The sequence below is a fragment of the Enhydra lutris genome, unplaced genomic scaffold, assembly GCF_002288905.1.
Source record: "Enhydra lutris kenyoni isolate GAN:26980312 unplaced genomic scaffold, ASM228890v2 scaffoldscaffold1, whole genome shotgun sequence".
Lineage (NCBI taxonomy): Eukaryota > Metazoa > Chordata > Mammalia > Carnivora > Mustelidae > Enhydra > Enhydra lutris.
The window spans coordinates 70,851,874-70,867,144 of record NW_019154085.1 but is presented as its reverse complement, the minus strand read 5'-3'; the positions used below and the strand labels follow the sequence as shown (position 1 = coordinate 70,867,144).

Genomic DNA, 15,271 nt, shown 5'->3' with positions numbered 1-15,271 from the left:
AAAATGATGAGTGTTTTCAGAATATTTGTACATAACTCAAGGTTTTGTACATGTAGTCCATTGCCTCTTCCCTTCTTAGAGTCCTTTAATAATTAGAAATCTGCCTTTCCCCGTTCTGCACTCATATCTCTGTGTTTTTGTCAAGCATCTTCTAGGAGAGTTATTGTTATCCTGTTAAGTATGGAGGACAGAAACAAAACATTCTGGCACAGAAAACTGGATCTTCGTATGACTTGAGCTGTGTATCATTTATCCTGACTTGGGCACCAAAATCACATCTCAAAACTCATTTGCCTTCATACACTTGACTGACTCTCTTCACCTGCATCTGTGACTTTCTCTCTACATACTTGAATGCTCTATAGAGGAGGAAGAATCATTACCCTATTTATTGGTGTAGCTGAGAGCTTTTAGCCCTTGGTAACTCTTTTCCTTAATACTAAATATTATAGTCAATAGTATTAGTCAGTTAACATAGTCAATATCAAGAGTGATAACTTTCAAGCAGCATTTTCCTGGAAGGAATCTCAGGCTCTGTGAACTATTATTTCTGCACAGGTATCTAGAATAACTTTGGCCTGCCAACTGGATGAACATCCTGATTTCCTCTTGTCACTGTACCAAACAGATACATTACACCTTGTGGAAAAGAGTAACATTTAATTTTTTTAAATTAAGGGGTTTTTCCTTGCCTGCTTCTAAAGTAAAGCCAATCTAGTTTCTTTTTCTGCAGTAAAGGAGGAAGGAACAAACAACAAATTAATCAGACAGGAAGCGAATAACCACAGAAAGACGTCTGCCTCTGACTCAGTATGTCACATTTAACAAGAGGCCAGAGCTTGTCCAAAATGGCTGTCCAAAACCGACCCCACACTTGGGTTGGAAGATGATGCCTTTTTCAGGGACAGTTTTCTCTCTGGGCTCACATCTTGCTGGTCTGTCTTCTGTGTCCCCGATCATGCCTTCCTACGGTGTCCTTTAACGGTAAGAAAAGTTCTATTCAGACTAAATGTATTTCCTTTATCAGCTAGAGGGAAGAACGAAATGACTTTTAATGGACCAGAGTATGTTGAGATAGTTTGATTTTTTTCAGCAGAAGACCGTGTTGCAGAGAATGCTAGTTTCAACACTGTGGTGATCGTGGGCAATTCATAACTTGTGTTTTGTACCAAAAAGTAAGCAAGATTTTCAGTAGAATTTTTCCTGACCACTGGACAAGTTTGGATCCACAGGAATTTTTTTTTCCACTTAAAATGGGGGTTTATGTCTGTAAGTACAGCCTTTCAGTGTGTTATCCACACACTGCTTTTGAACTGTCCCTTTGGCAAGTAGCAGTAAGTGCTTTTAAAGTAAAGGGAGTCATCAGAAACTTCAAAGGAAAGTACCGGGGAACTAAGGTGTTGCCTTTCTGTTGCTACACATATGTCACTTAAGTTCAAATCCCAAATTAAACCATTTCTAGGCAGAGTATTTTAGGAAGAAGACAGTCTGTCTTTAAAATCTTTCTAGTCAACCCCCTAACAGTGCAGTGCATAGCTACTTTGCTCATCAAATTCTGTAGCATTTGTTATAAGTGTTTACAGCTAATATGACTAACTTTTTGTCATAAAATATTGTAACTTAAAATTTTGAAGCAATGTACCCAGAGACCTACAGATTAGGTTAAGGAAAGTTGTTTGTATCAAAAAAATTTTTTTTTGCCTCTGGGGCGTACATGAAGAAGTCCCTTGGCATATTCCTTTTTCCCCATGGAGAAATATATAATACATCTTTAAAATATTAACAGAGCACATACAAATTTAGTCAATAAGTGTAAGTTCTTTTAAATAATCCAATGGTATAAGTAGCATATACACTAGGAAATGGAGAAGTGGTAAAATGGAGAAAAGGCTTCAAGAAGATTCTGAGAAACAAAAGTAAAAACAGCTTGGTAGAAAGAAAGACAGCTGAACGAAAAGGCAAGAGAAAGAATAAGACAGGATAGTGTGGGGCGCCTGGGTGGCTCAGTGGGTTAAAGCCTCTGCCTTCAGCTCAGGTCATGATCCCAGGGTCCTGGGATCGAGCCCCGCATCGGGCTCTCTGCTCAGCGGGGAGCCTGCTTCCCTTCCTCTCTCTCTCTGCCTGCCTCTCTGCCTACTTGTGATCTCTCTCTGTGAAATAAATAAATAAAATCTTTAAAAAAAAAAAAAAAAAAAGACAGGCTAGCGAGAGAGGAAGGTGAGAGGCTGGGAAAGGCGGAAGGTCAGCCCGTGTGGAAGCCATGTCCGTCCTCATCATTGGAATTGTGGGTCTTATGTATCACCCATTAACTTCATAAAGTTGTGTTCCTTCTGAACTGGAACTTCATCTAGTCAAAACTCTTCCTTTTGTAGTCTAAAGAGGTTTAAATGATTTTTCTAGAATCACGGTCAGGTTTTCACTATTCTTTTGAAAAGTTCAGACACAAGTTAATTGTTCATAGCTCCTGAATTACTCTAATATTTAAACTTTTAAGGATTATATGGATGCTAGATTAACTGCAATATTTAGAGAACTCCCCAGGATAAAAATGATTTCCTGGAGTCCAGCAGCAATTTCCACCCTGCTCCCTGATGAAATTAGATTCTAGATCTGGCCCATGGGCTAGAAGTTGCCCAACCTGTGCTAAAAAAGAGGAAGTGAGCTCCCTAATTTCTAGACCTTTCAAGTTTTCTGCCTTTTTGAAGTCTGATTCACATTTCATGAACATGTCATTTACTTTGTAAGTTTCTGGCTGTTTAAATTGTGGAACATTTCTGCTTTACAGTTGGACTCACTTTTGTTTATCCAAATTGCTGTACATTTACGTCTTGTTGAGGGCATTTCCCTTGAAATACCATAAATACCTCTGTCTGTATTTTGCAACCCTCACTACTGAAAATTAAAATGGAAAAAAAATACTAGAATAAGGAATGCCTTAATTAGTATGCTTTAAAGTGCACTTTATATGCATCTCCATTCTCCATTCATCTGTAATATGGAGGTTTGCATGGGTGTGAACATGTGGGCCAGGGTTTAAATCAACTATGGTTTCTTCCTCATGACTAAATAGCAAGGGAAGACAATAACATTTATTGAGGACTTGCTACATGTTGGAATCCTTACTTTTACTTATTTTTAAAAATGGCTAATACTTATTAAGTATTTGCCTCATTTAACTCTTGAATAACCCTATTGAGTAGGTACCATTATCCCCATTTTATTGTGGGAACTGGACTTTGGCTATGTAATTTGCCCAAGGCCACTTAACAACTAAGTATAAAGAAATTTTCTATATTTTCAAGAGCTTGTTTCATAAATGCAGTGGAGAGGCAACTGGATGTCTTCTTCCAGTCCCAAGACTCTGGGATTATAAATGCTTTGTTTTAAATGTCACAGCAACATTAAGTATCTTTAAAGCAAATAACCTCACGGAAGACATTTTCCTTCCTAAGTCCTTTGGCCTTTTCAGAAGTAAATTTGGTGGCACTTTTTGTTCTATTACAGGACTACACTTTCAATGATAAAATGAATAAAATATATATCGTGTGTATTAATATATATGCTGGGAGCGTGGACACGGAGGTAGATCTTAATCCTCTGTTAAAAAGAAAAGTGGTGCTGAGGATTTAAGAAAACTCTAGCTCTAAGGTTTGATCCCCTTTAAGAGAATACTTATAAGAGGTGGGAAGTAGTGGGAGGAAACGCTATACTTTTTAGTTCCATAGATAAGGTAGAGAAGGAAGGGCTCCTTTCCTTTCACCACAGCTAAACAATGACAGGTGGGGGGGGCCTTCAACTTACCTTCATTGTCTCACTTTTAAAAGGGTTTGGATGTGTATCAATTTACATTAACTTCTTTTAATAAAGATTTTATTCATTTGAGAGAGAGAGAGCGTGCGAGCAGGGGGAGGAGCAGAGGGAGAGGGAGAGGATCTCCTGGAGACTCCCTGCTGGAGTCCAGAGCCCAACTCCAGGGGCTGGAGAGGCTCGTGGGGCTTAGTCTCAGAATGCTGAGATCAGGGCCTGAGCGGAAATCAAGCATCAGATGCTCAACTGAGCCCCCAGGTGCCCCTATAAATTTGCATTAACTTTTAAATTAAATGCGTGAGAGCGGATTTAAAAAAATCATTTTACTTCACACCCTTTAATTTCCCAACAGTTACTCTTACAGTAGAATTGTGTATGTGCGTGCTACCCATTGTAATGACATTGCAGATGTTTCAACATGTCTTCTCTGAAAAATGCCTTTCCCCCTCCCCCTGCCCCAAATTAACCAACTGTTTATCGAAAAGAACTCTAAAAGGGGTATTTCTGAAATAACCACGGGCGCTGTCAATACAGCAAGACACAAATCCTTACCACTGAGAAGACAGCCTAGGACGAGGACTCACTTCAGTTATTGTCTTAAGTGACGTTCAAGAAAAGAGCAAGTACATTTTGAGAAATGAGGGGTTCCGTGGACAAAATACGTGCGTTCCAGCCCCAGCTGAGAATTAAGTGACCACTAACCCGGGTGAGGTTGCTGCTTTGCTTACAAAGGAAAGCTTGTTTCTCTTCTCTACCTTTTGCTTCCTCTTGGGGTGAGAGCATTCTTCTGTTTTTCCTCTTCTTGCTGATTGCCTCCTTGCCTGCAGCCCTCTGAGCCTGGGCCTGAGAAGAGGAAGAGTAGCAGTAATAGAAGCAGTCTTCATGCAGAGGTATTAAGAATTTCTAAGATGGCCAAATGTGACAGGCTGGGGGTGGGGTGGGGGGTGGGGCACAGAGATGTCGCACTGTGACTTGTATCATAAAATAGAAACTACAGGCAAGTGCAGCTGTGAAAAGGTTGTGCTGAAGAAACAGGATGGCTGTGGTTTGCTGTGAGCATCAATTTTCCTGTTGAGCATTTTTACAGGAAGTTGAAGAACAAAGCCAACTTCATCTTAATTAGTTCTAATGGTTTTCAGATCTTAAAGACATCCAACTAACTTTGCATCATGCAGGAGTCTCGAAAGAGTAGAATCTGTCAGAATTAGGAGGGGAATCCCAAAACTATGGGCCCTTTTTTTTTCTTTTTTAAATTCAGGATTTTAGTAGCAATTTGAGTTTGCTAAATGATTTTATTTTTATGGTGTAACTTGGAGTGGATTCATTGCCTTTATAATGAATGCTTCTGCAGTAATTTTTTTACAGTTGTAATAACTCAATATGAATTTAGGAGCCTTTTCTTATTAAAACACCACTGAGTTATATATATTATAGATTTTCTTCTGTTAGTATTTATTGGTCAAACAAATGTGTATGTGTGTGTATATATATGGAAGGAGTAGGGGTGCGTGTGTGTTTATAAGCTGGAAGGATATACCTGAAAATGTCAAGGATATCTCTAAATTATTTCTATTATTATTAACCCCAGCTCCTTTTCACCTAAAATTTAATTATTACTGAATGCTTCTTTCAGTGGCTAAATAGAACCATCATGTTTTATTTTCATCTTTGTGCTGTCAGTCTTTAAAATACAACAGCCAAAATAAAAAAATAAATAAATAAATAAAATAAAAAAATAAAAAAAATCAGTAAAAAAAAAAAATACAACAGCCAGCTATTTTACCAGCAAATTGGGTTTATCTGGGAATGGCAGACGAATTGCAATTCAGGACAAGCAAGCTATGGCAAGATCAGAGGCAAACCCAGAGATCAAAGAAGAAGGTTACTTTATAGAGAAAAAGGAGTAAGTTGGGACAGCTTTGAATGAAAGCCCATTGGAGGAAAGTCAGAGTTCAGGTGGTGAGTTTCTCATTAGCTGAATTGTGATGGTTTCTCATTGGCTGGGCCATTGCTGGGCAAGGCGAAAATCTGCCTTCCTCCTTCCATGGTAGTAAAGTAGGCTTCTTCCTATTAAAAAATGCAAGGTACACTTCTTCCTGTTGGGGTCTGCAATTGAGGACAAGTTAGTAGGATCTGACAGCTCCCTTTTCTGGACTCCTGACTTCATTTTAAATGAGGTTTCCATTATTTAATTCCACATTTCCCCCTTTTGATCAAGATCTTTCCTTAAAAGTATCACTGATCAAGAGTTGGCTCATCCAGGGGCACCTGGGTGGCTTAGTCAGTTGGGCATCTGCCTTTGACTTGGGTCATGATCCTGGAGTCCTGGGATCGAGCCCACATCAGGTTCCCTACTCAGCCCAGAGTCTGCTTCTCCTTCTTCCTCTGCTGCTCCCCCTGCTTGTGCTGTCTCTCTTGATCTCTCTGTTAAATAAATAAATAAAATCAAAACAAAGAGAGAGAAAGAGAGAAAGACTTGGCTCAACCATAGCTCTCACTGCTAGGAAGGACCTTTACTGGGTGTCCTGTCCCATATCAGAGGGTAAGCTCATAGCAGTTGGAAACCATTTAAGGTCCCATTTGAGTAACAAGGGAGGTTAAGAGGGAGAACCCACAGGCATTTCCCATCTAAAGTCAGTATCTCATCAAGGTTGTACACACTGGAGATCATCTTGAAGCATTAAGTTAGCATCACCTTATTTGGCATTGTTTCTACAAAGTCTGGACAGGCAACAGATACACAATTTTAAAATAATTATACAAAACATAGTTAAAAGCTATGTGACAATTTCAAATTGTATGATGGTTCTGAACTGTGATCTTGGGCCTGAAGGTAGCCAACTGAACAAATCAAAGGAATGTGGAGAATTAGATGAAACTTGTTGTAGCCAATGTGCCTGTTCCCTAATTTTGTGCCATTGGGTTTTTATTTCCCCAGAGGAGATTATCCCTGTGTTTACTATCATACAGATGCCTCATGGCTCAGCAAGTAGGTAATTGAGGCCTCTGTGATTATCCGTAACTACTTTAGCCCATGAGTTACATGGTCATTGTTGGGCTGCTCCTGCTTTGACTATGGAATGGACCAACTCTCCTAATGTTAGGGAGAGATGTCTAATCATGTGTTCATTAGGCTGAAGGGTGAAGGCTCTCTCTACAGAGGCAAACCTGAGTCATATGCACCTCCCAGAAGTTCTCATTTAATGCAGCCTTGAAGATTTAGGTGAGGTGGACCATGGTAAGCTGCTGTTTTGTTATGAGGAGAAAATAGAGTGGTGAGTACAGCAAGAGAACACCATCCTTTCATCCTCTAGCTGTCAGGACAGTGAGTTGCCCAAGTGTAGGGGCCATTACCAAAGCCTCCACATACAGAAGAGAAGCCAAGAGCCACACACAGGGCTGCCTCAGAGTATGAGCCTTTATGGACCCATTTGTCTGTGTGGAGGCCTTAGCATCATTCAACTCAGACTCAAATACCATGTTACCACATATGGAAAGTCTTCCTAAACATACATAGGACAGTCAGCTTACAATGGTCTCACTTATACTGGCTGTGCACAATGTCTTTTATATATAAGTATATTCAAGAGAGCTCATTTCTCCAACCAAAGTTTGGGTTAAATTGAGTCAGGGAACAAGGGTGTATGGATATAGTATTCTAGCCTTATGAAAGGGCCCTGAGAAACAGTATAGGCATGTAGTAGCATATGGGATTCCAGCAAAACTACTAATAGGATAAGCTAAGGGGTCACGGTTTTCTTGGATGGATCAAGGTTTCTGGTGACAAAATCAGAGGCGTTTCCTCTTTTTGTAATAGATTGGGAAATGTGGATAAGAGCATTATCCATCCAAGGAGGAAAGGGAGAAAATATAGTAAGAAGTAACAGGGAGAAAAGGATATGTAGGCATGGAGCAGTGATCTTGGGAAAGCTGTCTCCATTTAGATGCCACTTGCTTCCATACCCCCAAAATCTTTACTTCAGGCCATCAATTGGTACGCACATCCAGTCAGGATTTGGTGCCTTCCTCAGATGTGACATGTGAATCTAGAAGTCTGTTCCCGGAAGTTTGATGGCACAGAGGTTGGTTAACAATACCAAGAGGGACCCTTCCAATGAGGTTGAAGACACCTTTCGGAGGTATCTTTTCCAACAGATGAAATCTCTGGGTTGCAAGTATGATATTTAAGGTCTTCCTCTCCCAGGAGCTGTGAAAATATTGCTCTGTTAAAGCATGGTCCTTTTTAAGAGAAGCAACTAGGCTTTTACAATATTGGAGTATATTTCCTTTCATCAGCTGTCAAAAGAGGTGGGATCCAGATGCATCAGGCACCCTGTGACATTTCCAAAGGATGAAAGCTTATGAGTTCCAAAGGATTGGATCCGAGATTTAGAAGAACTAATGATGGGGCTCCTGGGTGTCTCATTTGTTAAGCATCAGGGTCCTGGGATCAAGCCCCGTATCGGGCTCCCTGCTCCACAGGAAACCTGCCTCTTCCTCTCCCACTAGCCCCTGATTGTTTTCCCTCTCTCACTGTCTGTGTCAAATAAATAAATAAAATCTTCAAAAAAAGAAAAAAAGAACTAATGGTAACGCTTTTGGCCAGGTTATTTGAAAGGTCTCTGCAAATTTTACCAATTGAGTCTTTCTTTTTCCTTTTTTAAGATTTGTTTATTTTGGGAGAGAGAACACATGTGCATGCATGCATGCAGAGGGGGAGGGGCAAAGGGAGAAATAGTGACTTGTTCATCCCACTTCCCATCCTACAGTGGATATATTCTCTCTGCTTGAGAGACTCTCAAACAGCCACCCTGCTGAGCTCAGAGCCAGACATGGGGCTTGATCTCACAACCCTGAGCTCATGACCTGAGCCAAAACCAAGAGTCGGATGCCTAACCAAATGAGCCACCCAGACATCTCACCAACTGAGTCTTTTTTTTTTTTTTAAGATTTTATTTATTTATTTTGACAGAGAGAAATCACAAGCAGGCAGAGAAGCAGGCAGAGAGAGGAGGAAGCAGGCTCCCTGCCGAGCAGAAAGCCCGATGCGGGGCCCGAACCCAGGACCTGGGATCATGACCTGAGCCGAAGGCAGCGGCTTAACCCACTGAGCCACCCAGGCGCCCCTCACCAACTGAGTCTTAATAATTCTGTTTGTGCGTTGGACTAGCCCTAGAGATTGAAGGTGGGAAGCTCAGCGAAAGGGCTACAGCATCAGCCCCACAGCACAGACCTGTTGAAGTACTTGATCCGTGAGTGAGCTTCTGGGTCACTGTGAAGCTCAAGAGGGGGTCCTCAGGTATGAATAATCTTTTCTAATAGGATTTTAGCCACAAAAGCAGCAGTAACCTGTCTAAAGGAAAAGCTTCCAGTCCAGTGAGAAAACATACAAACCATGACTAAAAAATATTTTTATCAATGAGTTGGGGGAGGGTGAGGAAAACCTATTTGCCAAACCTCTGATGGTCCATTGGGCAATTTAAAATGCCTGGGAGCCATGCGGATGTGTCTCCCAATACTGTAAGTTAGAGAGGTAGCACAATCAAGGTGGGCACTTTTGCAGCCTTGGGAATATTTCCCAACCAGTGTTGTTTCATAAAGTCTCTCATTTCATCAGTAGTCCAAGGATTTCATGCGTTTACAGTGGTTAGTAATGGGAAGTTTAGAGCCTTTGGCAAGACTGTATTGTTATTTGGTTCAAGCCAGAGTTCTCTCTGTTTTATTGAACCAACAATTATTAGATTTCCAATATTGTTTTTTTTTTTTCCTCTCTGGGGCCAACTGTTGAGCATCTCTTGTCAATTCTTTGAGATTTTCTTTTAGAGGAACATCCTTTTCGACCATGACTGAGGTTTGGTTACTGGTTCCTTCAAGAGTAGAGTTTTTAACAGAAACATCAGCAAGGTGGCTTCCTTTGGCCTCCAGGAAGTCAAGTGTCAAATACCCAGGGACTTTAACTCTAGGCAGAGGGGCTGGCAAAAGTATGGCCATCTAATAAATTTTGGACAGAAGAGCCATTTGTAATTTTCTTCTGTTAGAGGTAAGACACCCAACTCTTTCCATAACATCCCTGTCATGGGCTGCCCCAAAAGCTTACCAACTATCAGTGTAGATGTCCGTGGTTATGCCTTCGGCCAAAGTTCAAGACCGAGTAGGAGCCTATAATTGAGACTGTTGGACTAAAGGTGAAGGAACTCTTTTAAAAAGAGTTGTAATTGTGTGCCCAGCATATTTACCACTTTCATCCTTTGAATAAGACCCATCAGTAAACCATGAAAGATCTGCATTGATTTGAGTTTTCTGTAAATTATTGCAGGGAGTCAAAATGTACCGTGTTTGTATCAAGCAGTTGTGAGAGGCCTTGTCAGTGAAGCGGGAGAGAAGAATGGCTTGGCTCAGGATGTTGCAGGAAGAAAGCATTGCAGGATGGACAGTTAGTGGGGGTATTTCCCAGGAGGTGAAGTGACTGGCTGAAAGGTGTTTAATGTGGTGAGAATTCCAGAGGGCCTCTACTGCAAGGGACACAGAGATGATTGGGGGTGGTGGGGATGATGGTTTCTTCAGTGGCTCAACCAAAAAGGCAGTGGCAGGAATGACTCTGAGACAAGAGGGTTATCCTTGTGTTTCAGGTTCCGGTTGTTGGCTATAATAATGCCCCATGGCTTGATGACAGTTTCCATATTTTTTGGTGAGTGCTCCAAGGGCATTCCCTTCCCTCTCACAAAAAGGAAAAAAGGAACCTGTTAATTGGGATACCCAAGGAGGGAGCTTTATTAAGGTTTTCCTTAAGGCCCCCAAGTCTGTGTCATCTTGGTCTTCCCAAGTAATAGGGTCACGTTTGTTGTTTTTCGGTAAAATATGTAGGGGTTGGGCCAGAAGAGAGAAGTTTGGAATCCAATTTTGACACTAGGCAGCTAGACCAAGAAAATTTCGTCGTTGGTGCTTCGTTTTAGATTTTGGGAAGTTTAGGATACCACTCAGCCTATCTGAACCTAAATATAGCCCTTTTCCAAACTCAGGTGCCCTAAATATGGACCCCAAGCCTGAGCAAACTGCGATTTTTCCCTGGAAACTTTATGTCCCTTTAAGGCTAAAAGTTTTAACAGGTGGCTGCTCAGTGAAGAGGCTTGGGGAAGGGAGCAGAGAAGAAACCCATCTACATGTAGTAACAAGGTGGAGCCTCCAGAAAACTTTATGTCATCTACGTCAGCTTTTAAGGTTTTCAAGAAGGACTCTCCGTAAAACCCTGGGACATTACTGTGCAGGTGTATTGTTTTCCTTCCCAAGAGAAGGTGGACAGGTATTGGCAGGCCTTATCGACAGATGTACTAAAGGTAGCACTTTATAAATTGGTGACAGTGAAAATTTGGCTTTCAGTGGAGATGGAGGTCAGTGAAATATGAGGCTTAGGAACAACAGGGTGGCAAGGGGTAATGTTATTGCTAATGGCTCGGAGGTTTTGGACAAGCCTCCATCCTCAACAACTGGGTTTTCTCACGGGTAAAATGGGGGTGTTACAGGGACCAGAGCAGGGCATAATGAGGTACTGAGCCTCAGAATCTTCTGTTATGAGTTTAGTACCTTGAAGGATTCCTTTATTTATGAGGTATTAATTCTGGGGAGAGGTCTTGAGGGATCTATTTGAATCTTGATCTAGCCTGAAGAAGCCAAGGGTATGTGAGAAATACATACATAAAAATGAGTTAAGAACATTTTATGTAAAGGAAAACATAAATAAATCTAAATAAAAATAAGATACAGAATAGAAAGTAAGAGGACAAGAGAATATTTGGACTTTTAGATCTGTCCAGTTGTATTATTTCTGTTAATACCCCCCCACACCCCCACCAAATAAAATACTCTTCTATTGATTCCAATTTTTTGCATACACAAAAAAAAAGTTCACCTTTTCACATTCATTTTAGGTAAGATAGTATTTAAGGGTGACCACTGGTGAGATGTAGATAGCAAAATGCTTTACATTTTGGAATAGTATCACATGTTTTCACTGGACAGCATTGGAAATCTTTCCCCTCCTCATACCATTCTGTAATGTAGGCCTCACACTGTATGCTCTAGAATGATTTTAAGTTGGCTATGATTATGAGACTAAGAAACCATTTACTTGAATGACTAGCCAATTCTCTTGATCTTTATCATTTTACATTGAGAGATAATCACGTGTTCTCGACTGAATACACTGAAGAGAAAAACCCGTTTCCTGGGGCAAGTCTGGACTGAACTGTGGGCTGTTGTTGAGCCTTTAGCTGGCCATGCCACTGGGGAGAGTATATCCACTGTGGGATGGACAAGTCACTCTTTCTCACAAGGTATCCATCATAACTAATATTACATCTTTAGCAAATGACTCTCAGCCACAAGATGCGCTGGTTGGGCTAGGGTCATTTTGTGATGCTCTCTAATAAAAGCATTCAACCATGATGTTCACCTATAACATTATAGTAAAACCAACAAAGTCAACCATTTCTTTCACAGAACTAGGAAATTACAGAATTTCTAAATATTAATATATATATACTGCGTGTGTGTGTGTGTGTGTGTGTGTGTGTGTGCGTGCGCACGTGTAGGCAACAAAGAAGAACCAATTAATGAATTCTTAAAGCCCTTTATGCAAAATATTCTGCTCTGTTCTCTTAACCCATAGCGCCATTTCTCTTATAAAGCATTTATTGGTAGATTCCCTACCCTCACCTCAGTGGTTTTTACAACTAAAATATCATGATTTTTGAATGATTCATTCAGTTATTAAATAAAACTTTGGCAGTCAATCACTGACTCCAGGGTCCTGGTTAATTTTTAATTTCTTAAGTGTATAACAACCAGAGATATCTTGGGTGAGAAATCAGTTGATGGATATTCTATTTGAAAGTCATTATCTTGGGGCACCTGGGTGGCTCAGTCAGTTAAGCATCTGACTCTTGATCTCAGCTCATGTTTTGATCTTAGGGTCATGTGTCCAAAAAAAGCCATTGTCTTATAGTGTCTACCGTGGATAATAGATGGACATGTATTCATGTCCACCCATGTTTATTAGTTTGCTAGGGCTGCCGTAACAACAATAACAACAAAAACACAGACTGAGTGGCTTAAACAGCAGGATTTTATTATCTCACCATCCTGGAGGCTCGAAGTCCAAGATCAAGGAGTTGGCAGTTTTGGTTCCCCCAAGGCCTCTCTTCTAGGCTTGCTGATAGCCACCTTCTCCCTGCGTTCTCACATGGCCTTTTCTCCATGCTCACACATCCCTTGTATCTCTTTCTCTTCTTATAAGAACCCTAGTCGTATTGGATTAGGGCCGACCCTAATGGTCTCATTCCAACTTAATCACCTCTTTAAAGGCCCCAACTTTGAATATAGTCACTTTCTGAGGTACTGGGGTTAGGGTAGGGCTTCGATGCGTGAATTCGGGAGGGACACAGTTCAACCCATAACACTATGTGTGAAAACAAAAAAGTCTGTTCCATCCCTATAGTTTTCTTTGGGCTTATAAAATTCAACACGCAACGTGAACATTTTAGACAAGTCTGGCTTTGTCCCTATGATGAAAGTTATTTAAACAGGGAAATGATTCTTTAAAAGAAATTAATTCTCAAAAGTGTATATTCTTTTTTTTTTTTTAAAGATTTTACTTATTTGACAGACAGAGATCACAAGTAGGCAGAGAGGCAGGCAGAGAGAGAGAGAGGGAAGCAGGCTCCCTGCTGAGCAGAGAGCCCAATGTGGGGCTCGATCCCAGCACCCTGGGATCATGACCCGAGCTGAAAGCAGAGGCTTTAACCCACTGAGCCACCCAGGTGCCCCAAAAGTGTATATGCTTAAAAGTTCAGTGCCCAGGGTGGGGATAGGGAGGAGGAGAAAAATCAGGGATTCTTCAACTTTCGGGAACCTAACTGGGGGGAAAGCAGGATGTGTTGTTCTCAAAAAATTCACAGCTAATTCTGATGTGAGAGATAACCCACATTTTGGGAACCCGTGCTTAGTATTTCCCCTGTTCTAGAGCCCCTCCTGGCCCCAGGACAAGGCTTTGTTTCCTTTCGTGCTCTACCCAAAGCAAGAACTAAACACAAGGCCAAGTCTTCAGGCTGCCTCCATCCCAATTTGCACAGCTCTATCCACAGGGGACTCTGGGGAAAGCCAGGGCTTTGGCTTAGGTGCCAAGTCAATCCCTCCTTTGCCAAGTGCCCCAGCAGCACTCACACCAGCAGACCCATGCTTACCTTCAAGAAAGACAGATCTAGACCCATCTGTTGGTCGCTGACCCACCTGGAGGCTTGCTGTGTACCATTCCATTCATCCTCCCACAACTCTGTTCCACAGGGTGCAGAGAGAGTAGTCTCTTACCCCAGGTGGGTAGGTATGATGGCAAAGAGTCAAAATGACATGTGCCTGACCTCGGTCTCACGTCCTCACAGGGATTCTAGCCTTTTTCATCCATAGATCACACTAGTGTTTGATAAACCCCAAAGGACACCTTCTCTGACTGTTACTAAAGGCATAAAACAGAGGCACCTGCATGGCTTAGTGGGTTAAGCCTCTGTCTTCGGCTCAGGTCATGATCTTGGGGTCCTGAGATCGAGCCCTGCTTTGGGCTTTCTGCTCAGCGGGGAGCCTGCCTACTCCTCTCTCTCTGCCTGCCTCTCTGCCTACTTGTCTCTCTCTCTCTCTCTCTCTGTCAAATAAATAAAATAAAATCTTAAAAAAAAGGCATAAAACAAAATACAGAGGATACAAAGGAAACTAGTTATACTGAAGTGTGTACAACAAGATCTAGCAACAGATCCAAACATTGCTGTAATTTCAAAAGAGATCTGCGACAATTGTAACATGATGTGGAAATATGATGTGAAAAACTGTTCGTGGAAAAGTTTTAGGTACTGTGGTTTTCAGCCTACATTTATAATTGAAGGAAGTGCTAGATTTTAGTTAGAGTTTAGGGGAACTAAATAGGTCCTTTTTTTTTTTTTTTCCATTCAAGTTCACAAACCCTTGAATTCTGTCCACAGACCCTCCAGGTATAAGGATCCAGGTTAGGAATGCCGGGTCCGTTAGGATCTATGCTGCTGTGCGGTCCTTTGGGAAGGTCCTTTTCTGGTTCTGATGTGGGATGTTAACTCCAGAGAGGAGGGAACACTGACTGTCCCAAGGCTTTGGGTTCTGCTTCACTGGTGAAGTCAGACTGCCAGGACAGCTGGTCCCAGGGCTAACGGCTAACAAGCCCTTCTGACCTAGGGCTCATTCTTCGTCCAAACCTCAGAATGCACAAGGGGTGACTGGGAGCTGTTGCAGTGGCCAGCACATGGCTTGCTTGTGCGATACCTGGCTCTTTCACTCCACACATATTTAGTGAGAACCCTACTTTGGATCAGATGTTAGGGAGAGCTGGTCGAGTTCCATCTGGTGGGGAGACAGCCAGGAAGGAGCCTGGCATGGGGGACATGAATTG

General features: G+C 41.6%; 1 protein-coding gene across 2 annotated transcripts in view; it reads left to right on the top strand.

Moving 5' to 3' along the window:
* Window positions 1-670: 670 nt before the first annotated feature.
* LOC111145579 (WAS/WASL interacting protein family member 1) overlaps window positions 671-15,271 on the top strand; it is a 44,692-nt gene continuing 30,091 nt past the window's right edge. Inside the window, exon 1 of one of the 2 annotated variants that reach the window (XM_022500552.1) lies at window positions 671-984. The gene's annotated coding sequence lies outside the window, so the exon portion shown is untranslated. Of the gene's footprint in view, window positions 985-8,891; window positions 9,107-15,271 lie in introns of those variants that run through there. The other variant, XM_022500543.1, reaches the window with a different exon arrangement.